The sequence below is a fragment of the Chrysemys picta genome, chromosome 6, assembly GCF_011386835.1.
Source record: "Chrysemys picta bellii isolate R12L10 chromosome 6, ASM1138683v2, whole genome shotgun sequence".
In the NCBI taxonomy this organism is placed as follows: domain Eukaryota; kingdom Metazoa; phylum Chordata; order Testudines; family Emydidae; genus Chrysemys; species Chrysemys picta.
This window is the reverse complement of record NC_088796.1, coordinates 56,423,590-56,435,666: the sequence shown is the minus strand read 5'-3', so window position 1 is coordinate 56,435,666 and position 12,077 is coordinate 56,423,590. Positions and strand designations below refer to the sequence as shown.

At 45.2% G+C, this 12,077-nt stretch overlaps 1 long non-coding RNA gene across 2 annotated transcripts; it reads right to left on the bottom strand.

Annotated features, from left to right (window-relative positions):
• Window positions 1-3,241: 3,241 nt before the first annotated feature.
• Window positions 3,242-11,693, bottom strand: LOC135984295 (uncharacterized). 2 transcript variants are annotated; one of them, XR_010602223.1, is made up of 3 exons: window positions 11,646-11,693; window positions 8,172-8,403; window positions 3,242-4,793 (listed from the first exon to the last, which is right to left on the bottom strand). It is a non-coding gene; the product is annotated as an uncharacterized LOC135984295 (long non-coding RNA). The 2 variants fall into 2 exon arrangements; XR_010602224.1 differs by lacking the exons at window positions 8,172-8,403; window positions 11,646-11,693 and adding an exon at window positions 5,515-7,616.
• Between the last annotated feature and the right edge of the window lie 384 nt (window positions 11,694-12,077).

The following is a 12,077-nucleotide window of genomic DNA, read 5'->3' as shown; positions in this document are numbered from 1 at the left end:
GGCATTCCAGCACTCATTTAACCCCTAGACACCAGACTTTATGATGAGTGGTTATTTAAAACCAATTTAATCAAACAAAGGGTCCTTCTAATCCCAAGAGATCATCCCCATAGCCAAGTCAATATATAACTTAATATATACCCAATAATCAAGCTGATGCCAATCCATTAGTATCTAATATTTAAAGGTTTATTTATAAGAGAAAAAGAAAGAGGATAGTTTTAAAATGGTTAAGGAAGTCATATACATACAATCTTGGTATGTTCTTGGAACATGTTTGTAGCAATGAGGTTACAGACTGCTGGCTTACCAAGTCTCTGGTAACTTCCAAAAGATTGGAAGATCTTCAGTCCATAGTCAATATGCTCTTTTTAGTTTAAGTCCATAGTCCAGAGATCAGAGCAGGAAAGAGGCAAAATGGAGATGCTTCCAGGATCCTTTATAACTTCTCCCATGTGGAGGGACTGCTCTCAGTCTTAGTTTGTGGAAAATTCCTGGCACAAGATGGAGTCCAGGATCACATGAGCAAGTCACATGCCATTTCATGCTTTGTTGATTCATAGGAGCAGCCATTACCCATATTCTGGCTAAAGTGTCCACAAGAAGACTTGCTGGGCAGGATGAGTTTCTTTGATGGCCCACTGTGAGAGTTAATTGCCTTTAATGGGCCATTAATGCAAAGCTGTCTGGCTTTGATGTAAGATTTTACCTGGTGAGTGATACCCAGGAATACGGCACATATGTAGGATGCCAGTACATTGAAGTTATAAATGCTGACATACAAAAATGACACATGCATACAAACAGGATAATCATACTCAGCAAATCATACAGCTTTTTCATTGACACCTTACATGGTATACTTTTGCTTTGTCTACACTGCCAATTGACTGACAAAACTTTCGTCACTCACAGGTGCTTTAAAAAGCTCCTCCTCCACCCAAGACAAAAGTTTTGCTGCGGCAAGTGGCAGTGTAAATGGCTCGTTGTTGGCAGGAGCGCTCTCCTGTCGACAACGTGAACCCCGCTCATGGGGGTGGGGGAAGTATTTTGTCAGCAAAAGTGCAGATAAACAGCATTTACACTGCCTGACTTTTAGTGACACGGCCATGTCTCTAAAAGCTGTGTAGTATAGGCAAAGCCTTCGTACAAGATTTGCTACAATTGTTTAAAAGTGGCAATATTAATGATGTAAATGGTCATGTTTCAATCATACAGCATCACACCTGATCTCACAAGACCATGGTCATCTGCTCCATCCCAACCTGGAGGCCCTTCACGAGACAGTCTGGTTAACATCTCAGGAGGAGACCTGTTCCAAGGAGGTATAAGAAATCCACTTGAATAATAGGAAACCTTCTCCCAGGTATACTTAGCAGGCAAAGTGGAAGAGATTCTCCATCTGGTCCCCTCAAAAGAGAATTTTCCTGGTCTGGACTCCATTACAACATGTGCTGGACTATTTGTTATACCTAAAACAGCAAGTGCTTGCCATTAGTTCCATCAAGGTTCACCCAGCAGCTATCTTGGCTTTCCACCCTCAAATTGATAAATGATCACTTTTCTCCAATCCCACGTCACTCTGGTTTTTGAAGGGTTTGGACTGGTTATATACTCAAGTAGAGGATTCTATTCTGCCTTGGGAATTGAACCTGGTGTTAACAAACCTAAGGGTCCTCCCTTTGAGCTGCTGTTTACCTGTTTGTCGCTCCATCTCTCAGTGAAAATAGCCTTATTGGTGGTCATCCACCTCAGCCAGGAGAATGGGTGACCCTCCATATGCAGTCCTCCGCAAGAATAAAGTATACCTATGCCCTCATCTAAAATTTCTCACCAAAGTAGTTTCTTACTTTCATATCAATCAGGCAATATAGTTAACAACTGTCTTCCCTTAACCACATGCTCATAGGGATGAAGAGAGATTCCACACATCAGATGTTAGGAGAGTGTTCGTGTTTTACTTGGCCAAGACTAAACCATTTAGATCCCCCTTGCTATTGTTCACGGCAGTTGCAGACAGGATGAAGGGCCTTCCGGTCTCATTAAAGAATTTCTCCATGGATCTCCTCTTGTATAAATTTGTGCTATGACATGGGCTGTGTAATTGCACCGAGGGGGGTACTAGTTCATTCAGCCACATCAGATGGAGCCTCTGCAGCCTTTCTAGCCTATGTGCCTATTGTTGACAGTTGCAGAGCTGCAACTTGGTCTTCAGTACATATCTTTTACATCACATTATGTCATCTCTCAGCAATATAGAGATGATGCCAGATTTGGATATGTGATTCTCCAATCTCTTATTCAGCTAGATTCTGATCCCACATCCAGATCAAACTACTTGGGAGTCTCCTGATGTGGAACAGACATATGCAATCTCTCAAAGAAGAAGAAAGAGTTCCATAACTGTTGTTCTTTGAAATGTGTTGCACATATCCATTGCATGATCCACACTCGTTTCCTTCTTTTTCAGAGTCCGTTTGGTAAGAAGGAACTGAGTGGTGTCAAGGTCAGCTCTGCCCTCTGTACCATCATGCAGCAGCAGAGGGGCAAGGAACATGTACTGCGGGGAGAAAAATCTCCCATACCAAGTGTATGCATGCTCAGGGCACTGAAGTGGAATGGACATGTGCAACACATCTCAAAGAACAACAGTTACAGAACAGATTAGTGACAGTTTTTTTTAATTTGCAGCACTTGATGTATAAAGTGCATCACAATACGAATAGAAGAGGTCCAGGCCCTGAAGAGCTTAAAATTTTAACATGGACACAGTGAAGTAAAGAGGGAATGGGACTAAGCACCTGCCTGCATCTGTAACTTTCACTCTATGCATCTGAAGAAGTGAGGTTTTTACCCACGAAAGCTTATGCCCAAATAAATCTGTCAGTCTTTAAGGTGCCACCAGACTCCTTATTGTTGTTGTAGATACAGACTAACATGGCTACCCCCTGATTCTTGACACCTTTATACTGGTAGAACTGTGTCAGTATGAGGGGCTGTACTGGTATAACTTAAAAAACAAATAAACCAAAAACCCCAAATTGCACCCCTAAGATAGCTATGCTGGTACAAAATCTGGGTATAGACCAAGCCCAACAGGAATTCAAATCAGTCTTTGAACATTTCTGATCTGCAGATTTATTATTGCTTATTAACTGAAAAGTAAGATAGGACTAATTTTATTAAAGTGAAAGTATGGTTACTCTGTCTAATTTTATATTCCATAATTCTTTTTAAATACATTAATAAAAATTGCAGTTAATATATCATTGCAGTTACTTCCAGTAACATGACAAATAATGGTAGATATTGCAAATATTTCACAAGGCTCAAATATTAAATGCTATAATGTTTACTTTGAGTTACTAGAGGTATGTTAAATATAATATTTTCTTTCCTGTCATCTGTTGCTGCATATATTTTAGACTAGGAAAAGTTTTAGTCCAAATTTTCTCAAGGTTTATATTAATTAAACAAGACAATTACAATTCAGATGTATAGAATTTCACACACTTCTTGTGATGTAAAACACAGCACAGTCTGTAAACAGTAAAGGGAAGATAAAGAACAAACAAAGTAATTAATACAGTGATTAGGTGTAATGAAAACACAGGAGATGATCTTGTTAGAAAGACAGGGGCTGATAAGCCTGTTATCAAGACAGATAAATATAAGCCACCAGATAGTAAAAGTGTTCTAAGGAAGTTGAAGATCAATAGTTTGGACGCAACTAATACATTAATTTAACACTTCATACATTTGTTTTTGGAAATGCCCTATGTGCATGTGGGTATAAATTAAGTTTCCTGAATGCACTTTGTAACCATTAGGACTTAGAGCTTAACTGGGTCTAATCTTTTAAAAAAAGATAGAAAGCCACTGTTTGAAACTGTGTGTGAAGCTAAATCAGTGTTTCTCAAACTGGGGTCACCGCTTGTGTAGGGAAAGCCCCGGCGGACCGGGCCAGTTTGTTTACCTGCCCAGTCTGCAGGTCCGGCTGATCGCGGCTCCCACTGGCCGTGGTTCGCCGCTGCAGGCCAATGGGAGCTGCTAGAAGCGGCGACCAGTATGTCCCCCGGCCCGCGCCTGTGGGTGCTGCGATCGGTCGGACATGTGGGCGGGGCAGGTAAACAAACCGGCCCGGTCTGCCAGGGGCTTTCCCTACACAAACGGCGACCCCAGTTTGAGAAACACTGAGCTAAATCAAACACTAGGGGTTTAATTCTCATATATGCCAAGGAGATAGCAAAGGTAGCTCTAAGCACTTTTCTACATTCCCAGCATCAGTTAGAGCAATCATGGGGCTATTCTAAAATATGTCAGCCTGTAATAGTCCCCTAGATGTCATTGCAGCAGCAAAGTTTGGCCCAGCCTTAACCCTCATATCCCGTGACAGAGGTGGAGCTGCTCTGAATACTGTAAATTGATCTAGTTATTGAATGTTTTCTGTAGGAATATATTGGTCTAGTTAAATATGGGAGTGTAAAGAAAACAATCAGGAAGTAGAATAGCTTGAGAAAAGCCATCCCTCAGCAAACTCTTGCAAGCTGTTACAGGACAATGGTAGAGTCATTGGATCTGAGGAGTCTGTCTCAATCTCATACAGAGCCTACCAAACTGGTTTTTGGCAAGCAGGTCCCAAACCCTATGAACTGACAAGAACAAAGGAACTCCGGCAGGATGAAAAGAGACACTTTCCAGCAGGGAGGTGGTTGTGGAGAACGAGGCTGACAGAAGCACCCACCAGGGTGTCTGAAGAAGCCCTCTGCCTTAGCCCCCATCCAGGATGCTCCCTTTGGAGAAAAGACATGCATATAGTCAGTTTTAAAATCCTTTTTCTCTAAATGCTTTGTTCCCACTGTTGAAATTAAACAATATTCTGGCTTAGAGGGCTGTCTAGTCCAGTGGTTCTCAAACTAGGGCCGCCTCTTGTTCAGGGAAAGCCCTGGCGAGCTGGGATGGTTTGTTTACCTGCTGCGTCTGCAGGTTCGGCCAATCGCGGCTCCCACTGGCTGCGGTTCACCGCTCCAGGCCAATGGGGGCTGCAGGAATCTTTCCCCTCACTGCCCCATGGTGCCACTCCCTCAGTGGCTGGTAGGGGAACCCAGGCCCACTCTACTCTGGGTTCCAGTTCAAGAATCCTCAACTTAGCAGTTCTGGGCTTTCCTGTCTCAGCCCTCACTACTCCTTCCCTGGACTGCTTCCTATCACACCTGGGTTCCTTTGTCTCTCTGAGTGTACCAGCTCCAAAACCTTCCTCCCAAGAAATGACTGCTTCCTGCAGCCTTTCCTAGCAGTCCCTATCAGCTACCTGGCTTTATACAGGCCCTGCCTGTTCCTGCACAGTTGAACCTGCTTCCAATTAGTTCCCTGTGCCTTGGCTCTTCCGCCAGGTGCAGCCAGTGGAGTTAATTGGTCTGCCTAGCCATCTACCCCATGCAGGACTAAAAGGGGTTAAGTCACCCCTTCACATACCCTCCCCGTCAAGACAGCAACTCTCAAGTGGGCAGGTACCTTCTCCCCTGGAGCTGGCGCAACTGTGCCCTCAGGTCATCCTGCTCATGCTTCAGGTCTCAGGTCTATGAGCAGGAACTTGCCATTCTCCTCCATGGAGTCTCCAAATTTCTCCCTCTGGAACTCCAGGTCCTCTTCAGCTACTCAGAGGGCCTGCTCTGCAGCTGCTAGCTTCCCCTGGAGCTCCCTCACTTTCCCCAGACTCCTCCAATACCCTTTCTGTCAGGGTGTGAGTCCCCATAGCAGTCTGCTTCCCCTCTGTGGTTGTTCCTATGTCCTAATCATTTTATCTTGTAACCTCCTTTTTCCTGCCTCACTGGCATCCATGCCTTCCCTTTTGCTACCACGTCCTCTCTTAAGGGGGCAATGCCTTTTTATATGGTCAACCCCATGGCACCCAAAGCAAACCCTTTTCTTTTCCTTGCCTTATCCCGCCCCTTTCCCTGGGCTAGCCTTTATCTCAAAACTCATGTATGGGCATCCCCTCTGTAGGTACCCCTGCTGCCCACTGGCAAAACATGCCCCTCCTTTTCCTGTTCTCCCCACAGGATGGGCCTTTTGGGCTTTTTTCTTCCAGCTTTCTGGGTGAGGCTTCTGTCCCCACTCCTGGTAGGGGTACTCCTTTTTCAGGTGTCCTCGTAACCCACAGGCATAACAGTCCTTTGGCTGGGCCTTTTGGCCCTGGTACCTCCCTTCATATCTCACTCCCTGCAGCCTCTACTAATTTCTTCCTCCAGGAGATTAACTAGAGCCAGCCGCGGTTCAGTTAGCTGCACCAGGTAATTCTACAGGTATCAACGTGCCTCCCACTATCTCTGCTGGGGTTCTTCAGCACCTGACGAAGCAGGACTTGGATCTGTCCCTGTTGACTGTCACCCCACTCTGCAGGGGCTGGGACTCTGGAATTACAATTGCAGATCCATTGTCTCTTTCCCAAAAATGTCTCTACAACAGTTTTTCCTACTTCCCTTGTATCAGGGTAACTGCTTTATATAGTCTTTCACAGTCCACCACAGTCTCTCAACCTAGGGCGACTACGTGCCTGCATTCTATACCAAATTGTCACAGGGTGCACCACTCACTGCTCGGCTGGCACCTTTCCCTGCTCACTCTGGGGATTAACTCTTGAGGTCAATGCCCCCTTTCCACAGTTTGCACACCATTGCTCTGTCTTTTCATCTTGTTTGCAGCCCCTCTCTTGCTCCAAGAACCTCAGTGTCCTCTTCATGACTCAGTTCTCCAGCCAGGTCACTCAGTGTTCCCCCAGCTCCAGAGTAGCAAAGTCTCTTCTCACTAGCAGTCCTAGACAGTCTTCCCTCTCACTGCCCCATGGGGCCATTCCCTTCATGGCTGGTAGAGGAACCTAGGCCCACCCTCTACTCCAGGGACCCTCAACTCAGCAGTTCCAAGCTTTCCGCTCTCACTGCTCTTTCCCTGGACTGCTTCCTTGTGTGCGTGCATGTGCGCACCAGCTCCAAAACCGTTCTCCCAGGAAATGACCACTTCCTGCAACCTGTCCTAGCCATCCCCATCTGTTGCCAGCTACCTGGTTTTACATAGGCCCTGCCTGTTCCTGCACAGCTGAATCTGCTTCCAGTTAGTTCCCTGCTCCCTGGCTCTTCCTCCAGATGCAGCCTATGGAGTTAATTGGCCTATCTGACCACCTTAACCCCTTTCAGTCCTGTGTGGGGTGGTGACCCCATCATAGTGCTAAACATCAAATCTAGATTTCATGTTAGTGTAATACCAGACTCATGAGAATCCTTTTTCAAGTTAGAAAGATAAACACAAACATGAAAATTCTGGGGATGGGGAGAAGTTAGGCTGTAAATTAATTTTTCAGATACTGTAATTTGTAGATTTATTCATTTTCTGGCCCATGCTCCCAGAATTTATAGGCCTAGATCTCACTAATTCTGAATTTGAGCACATAAAAGCTGGTACTTTAATAAAAGTGCATTGACACAGATTGTTTTCTAGCAAGTCCAACTGTAAAAATTTGCAGACTGGTAGGCAAAATAATGGATTTTTTAGAATCTGAGAAAGTACAAGCTGTAAACACAGTGCAATAAAAATGCCTTCTTTTCCTGTTTCCCATTGGCTGTCTGTCAATTTGTTCCCTTCCCACACTTGCATTACATTTGATGTATGCTTTCTTAAGCCAGTAATTCTGTGACATTTTGGGTTCTGCTTTGGAAATTTACTCACTCCCTTTCACAGTGGCAGCACAAATGAAGAAAAATGTAGTACACGACTAACAAGAAAACAAGCCTGCTAAATACTGTCACGTAAAATGATACCTAAGCATTTGTTAGAACTTCATCACTGCAGGGCAAATGATAAATCAATCTTCTGACAAAAAGTAGTATGGAAGCAAAAATTAAAGGGGTATTTTCTTGGTGCATATATTTAAATGGAATAATTTTTTCAAAGTTTCAGGTTTGTGGATCATATTTGTTTCCTTTTAAATCAAAACCTTTAATCAAACTAACCTCCCAGATAGCATATTATAAGCTGTACAACTGACTGCAAATATTTCAGTATAGGTTTTCCCATTTGCTCTTTTCCTAGTGGGAAATGAGGATAAAACTTGCCCCTGACTACTGCCATGTTATTTTACCAGGAATAGTGAGACTATATTAACAAAACTGACTTACCAGGCACATTACTTTCCAAATATCTCCGTAGGCTGTATTCTCTTGGGAACAAATCCTGTCTCTGCCCCCAGGAACCAGAACTGCACCAGAGAAATAAGATTTTTGGGGGTTGTATAGGGTATACTCATGCCATGCTCTGCTCTGATGAAGCTCCCAACCCTTCAGCACACAGGTGGGGTGCAGGGAAAAAGCCAGATGATCTGCTGTTCCATAGATCCTCTTGTGCTCTACTCTGTGGTGGAGCATATCAGGGTACAGAGGTTACCTTCAGCTATTAGCAGTGGCTCCCCAGCCTGCAGAGGAAACCCCGGTACCTATGCGTGCAGGCGTACAGTGCTCAGCTCAGCCCCTGGGTCTGGGCGCAACCATGAGGATTTGGCATTTTATGCAGGTTTGGGTACAAAGTGAAGAAACCAAAGCTGACCCCTACATTACTAATTCAAACTTGCTTAGTTTTCAGCCACATATTTGAAATTGTATGGAGACCATTATGAACTAGAACTCTGGGTCTTGGGGGAAGAGGGAACGAGTTGTTGCTGTGTTATAGATGTGTGAAAATTAAAATGTATTTGAAACAGAATCAGCAGGACTGGAGTTCTGTTTGTTTCACTGATTCCAGGGCTTGATGGGGGGGGGGGGGGGGAAAGAAAGTAGTGGCACTTTACAAAACTGCCCCCACATGCCACATTAAGTGATATTTATATCATTATCACTGGTGATCTGAGTTAACATCCCAGGGAGTTGAATGAGGCAGTCCACACCCCTCAGACGTATAGTTTAATGATTTCTACTGACTCTGGTAAAACTCATTGCATTGGTTACACTCTCTTTGTGTTTTGAAGATTTTCTTTGCAACCAGAGGGCTAGAGACCTTTTTGAAAAAATGAAAGCTGAGATTCTGGAGAATGAGGTGACCACTAAAAAAAAAGTGCCAGGTTGCTAAACTGGTGCAAACCAGTCCAATTCAAGCCCTGACTGAGACTATGAAAGATTTGATCAATTATAAAGAGAAAGATTCCCCACTTCAAATTGCCAGCCCTGCAACTCACTCTGGGCTCTGAGAGCCAATCATTCTCAGTAATAAAGTTTGTGCAGGCCAAATTAAGCTCTCAGTCATATCTATGAAATCCCCTTGTCTCCAAATAATAGACCTACGCAGTGTCATCAAAGGCTAATGGAGTTTCACAAGTGGAACTTAGGGTATAGTTTGGAGATTACATGGTTGCATAGGTGTGGCTGATGACATCATTTATAAACCGAGCACATCTGAAGAGGAGGTAGAAAGACATAGAAGCCAAGGTATCCAACCTCCTGGTAGAATTGCATTTTAAAAATATAATGGAAAATAATTCTTTATAAATCATATGTTAAATAATTGACTTTATTAGCATGGGGTAGTTCACATTTCTGTAAGTCTGATACTGATTAGAATAGAAACATCAAGCACCACAACCTGTCTGGCTGATTCAGCCACCCCTTGGTTGGGCCAATCTTATATTCCTTGCACATGCAAGCCTCCCATTTTAAGTCCTTTAATGTTTTCAATTCAGTGTAGGCTGTGTAAGGAATGCAGGTCACAACGTGGGCCATTGTAACGCCACTACTTCCTCCCTTGAAGGAGAAGGGGGGGGATGGAAATCACATTTGCCACACCGTTTTCATGACAAGCAAAATCAGTGGCTTTACATTACAAAACACGCTTAAACAACCTAACACTGAATTATTCATACTGATTTTGAAATACAAACTTTATAACCCTGAATTAATTGCCCTGGGTGGTGAGTATAACTAGTCCCATTGTAAATAATTTGCCAGTTGAAATGCAAACACGTTCTGCACAAGGAAAATATTAGCACAAACAGTGTCTTAGGCTTAATAACATTGTTACCTTCTCCTTAACTACTTTGGACCAAATACTGCTCTGAAAGTAAGAGTGAGTGGATTTACACTGCTGTAATTAAGAGCAGAGTTTTACCCTCTATTCTTATTTTACTTGGGACCAGGGCCAGCTCTAGGTTTTTTGCTGCCCCAAGCAAAAAAATTTTTGGCTGCCCCCCCCACTGCACCCTCCTGCCGCCCCAGCCCTGGGTCACTGGTAACTCGCTCCCAGGGTGGGTCATTCAGAAGGAATTTTGGATATGCACAGACAGGATTGGTTCTCCTATGGTTACAGAACTGCAGTAAAGTGGAACAATTTTCAGCTTGTGTGATTGAAGGCTATCTGGATGCATATTATAAGACTGTCCTACATAAATGAGGAAAAGTTGAGGTGCCTTTATTATTCTTTTGTTCCATTCTTTGTTTCTATGGGGAATTTGCCAATGCAATATCACTGTCTTCCTTTTAAACAAAGAAAACTAAAACTTAAAAAAAAAAAAAAAAAAAAAGCAATGGCTGTTGAAAATAGCAATTCCAGTCCTAATAACCACTGGGAAGCATTTCTTGCTCAATTTATTCTACTTTTTCCTACAGCAAGTTACAGTGGATCAGTATATTTGATTTGGGAGAAATAAAGTAACAGCTGCCCAAATTGAGCTTGAGCACTCCTGAATTTTGAGGGTGTTCAAATCTGGAAGGCAGGTGCTGGATTCCCTTTCTGAATATTAGCTAAATCTGGAAAAGAAAAGTCAATTTCTGCTTCCATGGCTCAGAAAGGTAAATCCTCCAACGTGCCTAGTACTGTATCTAAAGCTGCCCAGTCTAGTAGAGCCTCCCCTCCCCTACTTTTCATTTTAAATTCTAGTGGGATCCACGTACCTGCCTTGCTAGGCTTCAGATAGAGAGGTGCAATGTCTATTTAGTCCACCCAATTTTTTCTTTGGGGGAGAGCCCAGGGCTGGGGCGGCAGGAGGTGCGGGGGTGGTGGTGGTGGGGGAAGAGCCCAGGGCTGGGGTGGCAGGAGGTGCAGGTGGGGGCCAGAGCTGGGGCAGCAGGGGGTGCAGATGCGGGGGGGGGGGGAGAAGAGCCCAGGGCTAGGGTGGTAGGAGGTGCCGGGGGTGGGGGGGGAAGAAGAGCCCAGGGCTGGGGTAGTAGGAGGTGCCGGGGTGAGGGGGGAGAAGAGCCCAGGGCTGGGGTGGCAGGAGGTGCAGGTGGGGGCCAGAGCTGGGGCAGCAGGGGGTGCAGATGCGGGGGGGGGGGGGAAGAAGAGCCCAAGGCTAGGGTGGTAGGAGGTGCCAGGGTGAGGGGGGAGAAGAGCCCAGGGCTGGGGCGGCAGGAGGTGCGGGGGGGAACCCAGGGCTGGAGCGGCAGGAGGTGCGGGGGGGAACCCAGGGCTGGAGCGGCAGGAGGTGTGGGGAGGGGCGGGGGGGAGAACCCAGGGCTGGGGCAGTAGGGGGGTGCAGGTGGGGGCCAGAGCTGGGGCAGCAGGGGGTGTGGGCAGGGGAGAGTCCAGGATTGGGGCAACACAGGGGTGTGGGGGGAGCCTAGGGCTGAGGTGGGCGACAGCAAAAATCCTAGAGCTGGCTCTGTTCCTACCATTCACAGCAAGCTGCAGCATGAGGTTTCAGTTCTACCCTCCTTCCCCCTCCCTTTCCTGTTAATTGCGGCCAAGGGAATGCTGGGAAATGTAGTTCTTTCCCTGCTCCAGGGCTGGCTCTATAGTCAGGGAACTAACCAAGTAACTACAACTCCCAGGGCTCCCTGTTGGTTCTCAGCTCTCATGCTGGATTCTGCAAATTTGCCACCCCAAGCACCTGCTTGCTTTGCTAGTGCCTAGAGCCAGCCCTGCTTGGGACTTAATTGATTCTACCAACACATAGGCTTGATAAGGCTGTCATCTGCTCTTCTAATCAAAGTCTCCTACTGGTCCTGGTCAGTTTTCTTCCACAGGTAATAATTCTTTTCAAAGGCTTAAAAAAGGGGTAACTGCCTATTCAAGCTCTGTTGCTAGCAAGACCACCACAAAAT